Source organism: Suricata suricatta, chromosome 2 (genome assembly GCF_006229205.1).
Source record: "Suricata suricatta isolate VVHF042 chromosome 2, meerkat_22Aug2017_6uvM2_HiC, whole genome shotgun sequence".
NCBI classification, from domain to species: Eukaryota; Metazoa; Chordata; class Mammalia; order Carnivora; family Herpestidae; genus Suricata; species Suricata suricatta.
The window spans coordinates 84,399,066-84,406,426 of record NC_043701.1 but is presented as its reverse complement, the minus strand read 5'-3'; the positions used below and the strand labels follow the sequence as shown (position 1 = coordinate 84,406,426).

Below are 7,361 nucleotides of genomic sequence, written 5' to 3'. Positions count from 1 at the left end.
CTGTGAAATTAGGTGATTAACTAGTTGTTACTTAACCTTCTAATTTCTGTATAAGTCTAATTACATGAAATAGAAGTTGGGGTTTTGATTTTTTACTTTGCTTTTCTGTTTGGAGTGTCATTGTAACTACTGTATTGTAAATGATGGAAAATAATTGCATATGTTAAAAAAATAAATTGTGTTATATTAAAAAAATAAATGCACTTTTAGGTTATATGTAAGTAGTTTATCTCAAGTACATCACCATTTTGAGGATAGTCTGTTTTTAGTTTCCAGATTAATTTGAAGAAAAGGTCTTTGTACAGTTGATATCACAGTTTTCTTTTAATTTTTCACAATAAGCATTTCTAAGCATCTTTGCCAAGCAAGGTGTGATACTGGGCACTGCAGGAGGTGGATAGGAAGGTTCACAGAATACCTTCTCCCTAGAATCTCATGGCCTAGCAGAGAAGAAGAGACACAAAGCCGACTGTAACCAGGACAAAGTGCTACACAAACACTAGTAAAAGAGAGATTGATTTAATCACAAGTGTGGGTGCAGTCTTCATGAAAGAGGTCAATTTTTACTTGGGCCCTGAAAACTGAGTAGGATTTTGAGGAGGAGAGATGAGGTTCCCAGATACAGGGAATTCCATTCATAAAGTCATGGATGCAAAACAGCATGGAACAAGTTCTGGGAACACAAAGGGCACCAGTCTGACTAGATGAAGGGGTGAATGAAGGAGGAACCCAGACACGAAGTTAGAGATGTCAGATAGAGCTGTGGTTTGGAGATGGAAATGTGCCACTGGTGCCAGAAGTGTCCGAACAAGAATAAGACCCAATGTGGACTGCACTTTCAAAAGATAATGGCAGTCCTCTGCAGGATGAATGAGGAGGAAGGATATTAAAGATAGGGAAGTGTTAGATGTGTTGTCATAAGAAAGGCAAAGGAGGTCCAAGTTTAGGGCAAGTGCAGTTGGAATGCAATTCAGGGAATTGGCTCAAACACCTCAATAAAACAGATGGTACGGATGTACTCAAATCAAAAGAAAGGTGGGCTGAGCAAAGCAACCTGACCAAAGTGCTTTGCCGATTTGCCTCTTTCTAAGTTAACTGTTGATGTCCCTTTTGTTGCCACCATTCCTCCAAAGGAACGTACACAGTCCTTTCCAGAAGTGTCTTCCTCCAATTTGTGGTTTTTAACCCCAATGGGGTGCACCTTTCCTAGGAGTATCATGTCACCAGGTTGATGCATGGAGTGTACAGAGCAGCTCCTGTATCCATCTCCCTGCTCCAAAAATCCATTTAATACACTGTCCGAGGAGAGAGGCCATGTCAGATACTACACTGATAGGAACAAATACTATACTTTATCTTAGCCAAAAGGCTGAGAGGCAATGGTGATTCTTTTTTGGCTGTTAATTTAGCACTGATATTGCTTTCCAGACAGTTAGAAAGTTCCTGACACACATTTTGTGTTTACAGACTCTCAGCTTTCACTGGACGATACCATTCTGAAATCCTGATACAGGGACAAGATAAAGGCCAAGAAAACAAGGCATTGACTCCTCAGCATATGACAGGTCAAAGCAGCATATGACAGGAGGGAATGATGGGAGAGCAAGTATAGTGCTAAAATAATGTAGATACCATATATAGATTAAAGTATTAAAAATGAAGAATAAAAATGTATCCCTTAAAACTGAGGATATTGATAATTAGTATTGCCCCTCTGAGAGGCAATATGACACATGATCTCTGAAGACCCTAACTTTCTCAGGACATGATCCGTGTTAAATTTCACTAACCTCAAGGCTAATAATGTGTGATACTAAACCAAGTCCCAGCCTAGGAAAACGGCATTTATTTGTTTTTTTAAGAAACAAGTGTTTTATTTTTTTCCTAAGTCTTTATTTAAATTCCAGCAAGTTAACACCCAGTGCAATATTAGTCTCAGGTACAGAATTTAGTGATTCATCAATTACATACAACACCTCGTGCTCATCACACGTGCCCTCCTTAATACCCATCACCTGTTTAAATCATTCCCCTCCACCACCTCTCCAGTAATCATCAGTTTGTTCTCTATAGTTAAGAGTTTATCTCTTAGTTTTCCTCTCTTTTTTTCTCCCCGTGTTCATTTGTTTTACTTCTTAAATTCCACATAATAGAAAAACTGCATTTAGAGCAAAATGTATAAATCTTCCCAACTAGCAACTTAGGGGAGAATCTGGCTTAATGTGGTGTGGTAGGACTAGCTAGTTCTTCACCAAACCCCATTCTCTTTGTTTTTTCCTGAGGACATAGCCAGATTATATTTGCTGGCCTCAACACGGATTCTATAACTGACTTCTGTCCCACAGCATGCGATCACAAATGATTTCTCCACTTACAAGCCTGAAAAGCCTCCAGCTTGATTCTCTACATTCTCTTGTCTTCTGATGAAGTAGGAGCAGAGAACTTCAAGTCCTCAGGGAATGAGGGGGCCGCAGGCAGGAAGGATGGCATGAGGAGACATTTACAAAAAATTAATACTGGAATATATTGGGAATGAGAGGAACACTTTCATAAACTGCTAGTGTGTTAGCCACTGAGGTGGAGGAGTTGTTTGAAACATCATTTATCCTGCTCTGATATACATTTAAGGCTTTGTTTCAGCTCTGTCACTTCACTAGCTCTAAGAACTTAAGCAAGTTACTTAAACTCATAGAGCCTCAGTTCCCTTATAAGTAAAACAGAAGAAATAGGGCTGCTCTGAGCATAAAATAAAATAAAATAAAATAAAATAAAATAAAATAAAATGTATGTAAGTCTACTGGCACAGTGCCTGGCAATAAAGGCTACAATATAAGATAGCTATGATTATCATTGGTAGAGAGAGGCATTATTTGTATGTTCTCATTAGCCAGCATTTAAATGGCTCCTTGGAGAATGGAATAAGAAGGCAGATCAGAAAAGTTCCTCTCTGTATTTTCTAGAGAAGGAAGCTACAATTATTCTTCATCTATTACCAAAGAATTACTTCTGATTAAAAGAATAACTTGTTAATCTCAAAGAATGATAAGGAAACTTAAGATTTAGGGCTGACATTCAATCCCAGTATGAAATATCTAACTCTGGCCATGATTGAATGACTGGTATGGGAAATATTCTCACTGCAAACTATAAAACTATACAAAGTATATGGGGCAATTGTTTTGAAGCACTGGATGAAGAACTTGACAGAAAAGAAATATGTAGGGTGAGCTTCATATTGACCCCATATTTCTATCTGGGGCACTTTCTAAAGTACAGAAAGTAGCAGTCTCATTAGTCAGAGGAGACAAAGTGTGGAATTTAGGGTTGCTTAAGAGAGTATAATTTAAAGGAAAGATACTTGAGATGGAGAAGATGCAAAAAGTTGGTTCCTCAGAACTCTGCACGGAGGTGCCCTTCATGACTTTGGCCAAGCACTAGATTGCACTTGAGCAGGATAAAACCGAGTCTATTCAGAGGACAGCTGTTGTGAAGTGATTCCTGAATGAAGATATAAGAGGTTATAAAGTGCTTTAGCGTTCTAGCTGGTCTCAGTGGAATAGAGAGACTTCACTTAGTACTTTGGGCATTTAATTAAGACCCCACAAAGGTAACACATTAGAAATAAGGGCCGTGCCCTAGAATAAGGGAGATAGGCCATGGGGCATGGGGGGAACTGTACTGTATCCTTTCTAACAACGTCTAAAACATCTGCAATAGGGATTCCCAACCTCAACACTATTGAAATATTGGATCAGATCTTTCTTTGTTGTAGGGTGCTTTACTTGTGAATTGTCAGATGTTTAGAAGCATTCCTGATCTCTATCCACCATATACCATCATCATCTTTAAGTTATGACAATCAAAAATATCTCCATACATTTCCAAATGTCTCCTAGGATGGGAGAAATTACTCCTGGTTCAGAACCACCTCTCTATAAGACCTAAGAGATCACTATGAATTGACTGTCATCCAGAAAAACTCAAAATTCAAGTAAGGAAAACAGCATAAATTATGTCTCACCCACAACATCCAGTATACATTTTTAAAAAACACTATACTGGGGGCACCTGGATGGCTCAGTCAGTTAAGCATCTGACTTTAGCTCAGGTCATGGTCTCGCAGTTTGTGGGTTTGAGCCCTGTGTTGGGCTCTGTGCTGACAGCTTAGAGCCTGGAGTCTACTTCAGATTCTGTGTCTCCCTCTCTCTCTGCCTCTCCCCTGCTTGTGTTCTGTCTCTCTCAAAAACAAAAATAAATTATGTCATTTATCTTGAATGTATCATAGATAAGCTGCTATATAACGATTGCCACTTCAGATAGCTGTGAAATTAGGTGATTAACTAGTTGTTACTTAACCTTCTAATTTCTGTATAAGTCTAATTACATGAAATAGAAGTTGGGGTTTTTATGTTTTACTTTGCTTTCCTGTTTGGAATGTCATTGTAACTACTATATGGTAAATGATGGAAAATAACTGCATATGTTAAAAAAATAAATTGTGTTATATCCAAAAAAAAAGAAAAGCAAAAATAAATAAATAAATAAAAATTTTAAAAAACATTAATAAACAAATAACTATAGTTCCAAAGTCAATATAGGAAATAAAACAATATTATAAAAATACTTGATTAACCCAAACTGCAACTGTACTTCTTACTCTCTGTATGAACTTATGTGAGTTATTTCAACTTCTCGTAACTTCAGTTTCCTCATATCTCACTAAATGTATTTAATACTAATTTTATTAAATTATGATGACAAACCTGACTTTAACCTCACTGAGGAAAAAGACAGTACCTTACTCATTTTGATATCTCCTATATCAGGCATAGTGCTTGAGACACATATTTTTATATTTACTAAACTTTATGTTCTACACCTTGTAAAGTAACTTCTTGCCTGGCATATAATAAATAACAAATATTTTTAAGTGAATTCATTGCAAAGTATTCTACAAAATGATGAACTATAACAAGCAATAAATGTATCAAATTAAATAAAATGTCATCTATTTCTGTTTGCAGTAAGTCAGGGAGAATTACACATGCTTACACAAAAAAAGTTATGTTAAGAATATTTGAAGATTATACTACATTTCTTCACCTCAAAAACACTGATATAAATATAAAGTCTACTTTACAACTGTCACCAAAAAATGTTTATCCTCCAGTGTTTTAAAACGATCACAGGTAAGTACTAAGGCTCTGAAATGTTTGGCTAAGAACTACTTTAACTTAAATGTTAAGTAGGGTCAAGGATAGAAAGCAAGAGTAACTTACTGTTTCATCTCTAAGAAGATGCATCAGGGATATCTTCAAATCTGAGGAATATTTATGGACCTAAAAGGACTCCCACTCACTCCCCTCATAATTAGTGATGGCAATCCTCGTCAGCTATTGAGCACGAAGTCTGCCAGGCCCTTAACTGAGCACTTTGCCTATATTATTTAACTTAGGGTTTATTACCCCATAGACCTAATATTATATATACATTATCATTTTATAGTATGAGAAAACTAAATCTTAGGGACACCTACTGACATGTCCAGAGTCACACATTTAAGAGACAGAAACCAACTTGAACAAAGTCAGGTCTGCAGTTAGTAACTCCAGGCTGTCTCAAATACTTAACCCTACTGAATCCTTAAATTTATGGTATAAAAGAGGAAATCTGATATCAGAACAGCATTCACCTTAAAAAGTATATATAATATCATATTCTTATATATCTTGTTAGTAATCCAGTTAATTTCAGTCTGACATTTTGGGAGGCCTCCAGTGATTTACACATAAATAGTTAATTCTCTCTCTCTCTCTCTCTCTCTCTCTCTCTCTCTCTCTCTCACACACACACACACACACACACACACACACACACACACACACACTTTACAGTCAGTGTAGTGAATGGAAACAACACAGCCTTCAAATCAGCTAAATTTGTTTCCTATTTTGGCTCCACCGCTTACTTACAAGCTTCATGACCTTGACAGAATATTTACCTTTCTGTTCTGTGATATATAAAATAAGGATAATAGTGTCTACCCGCTTCTAGCAGTTTAAGTTGGCAGTTATAACAGGTCCCAACACAGAGACCAGTAAATATTTCTTATCTTCTTTCCACCTCCAAAAATTTGTAAGCATTTAAAATGAAAGATTCTTACCAACAAAGAAATGACCTGCTAATTAGGCACTGTCCATTGACATGCGGGCAGTATTGGAGAGCACAGGTCCTGCTTTGCCTCCAAATATCAAAAGGCTGTGTCCGACTGGTCTCCTCCTATAGGCTCAGTAACCTACAACCAGATGGCAGAAGATGTGTAATGAATCAGATGCAGTTGGGCATCCTGACTGGGAAGAAGGTAGGCATTCCAGAGGAAACAAATAGTATGGACACTTTCCACAGATGAATATAAGACACTATATAGACAATTCCTACTGTCCATGAAAAGGTAATGCTTAAGATCTCTTTCAACTCTTAATAGCTATAGTCTTAACATTTAACATTTCTCAAGAGAGCTCTGGTCCACATTAGATTCAAACCCACACAGCTCTAAGGTTCTCAAGAGAAGACTAAGTTATTGTGGCTCTACATCAAACTGGTTCTAACTTAAGTATCATAATGAAGAATGGCAGAAACCAACTATAACACAATGATTTTTTTAATCCATCAGTCCATACATATATAAAATATATCTTACATGCATGTGTGTTATAATTATAAATAATTTTTTTAATATTTTATTTTTGAGGGAGAGAGAGAGAGAGAGAGACAGTATAAGCAGGGGAGGGTCAGAGAGAGAGGGAGACACAGATTCTGAAGACAGGCTCTAGGCTCTGAGCTAGCTGTCAGCATAGAGCCTGACACTGGGCCCAAACCCACGAATCGCGAGATCATGACCTAAGCCAAAGCCTGATGCTCAACCAACTGAGCCACCCAGGCGTCCCTATAAGTAATATTTTTAAGTGGGGTGGGGAAGAAAAAGCTCTTCTTTACAGAAGAATTCTAACTAATTAATGTCTGAGAAGAGTCAACAGAATTAGAGAATCACCAACGGGAAACCAACACAGTAATAATTGATTGCATTAAGAATCAGAAACAAATGCCAAAACAAGGGTGGAAGATTGCTGGAGGGGATATTCACACAGCGTGAAAGTCTCAGTTTACTAATAACTTATCAATTTCAAAGAGGAAAAGGTATGTTTGATAGTGAGAAAACCTGATGGACTATACCTTAATTAAGTGATCATTATAATCAAGTTATACTTGACTCTTCAAAAGTGCCAAAAAAGCACTAGGGAACTATTTGTGAAAGACCCTAAAGAAGCATGACAAGTAAATGAAATGCAAGATCCTTGACT

The 7,361-nt window shown here is 37.0% G+C and overlaps 1 non-coding gene across 1 annotated transcript; it reads right to left on the bottom strand.

The window, feature by feature from the left end:
- Window positions 1-1,190: 1,190 nt before the first annotated feature.
- Window positions 1,191-1,381, bottom strand: LOC115286216. Its single transcript, XR_003905957.1, has one exon. It is a non-coding gene; the product is annotated as a U2 spliceosomal RNA (small nuclear RNA).
- Between the last annotated feature and the right edge of the window lie 5,980 nt (window positions 1,382-7,361).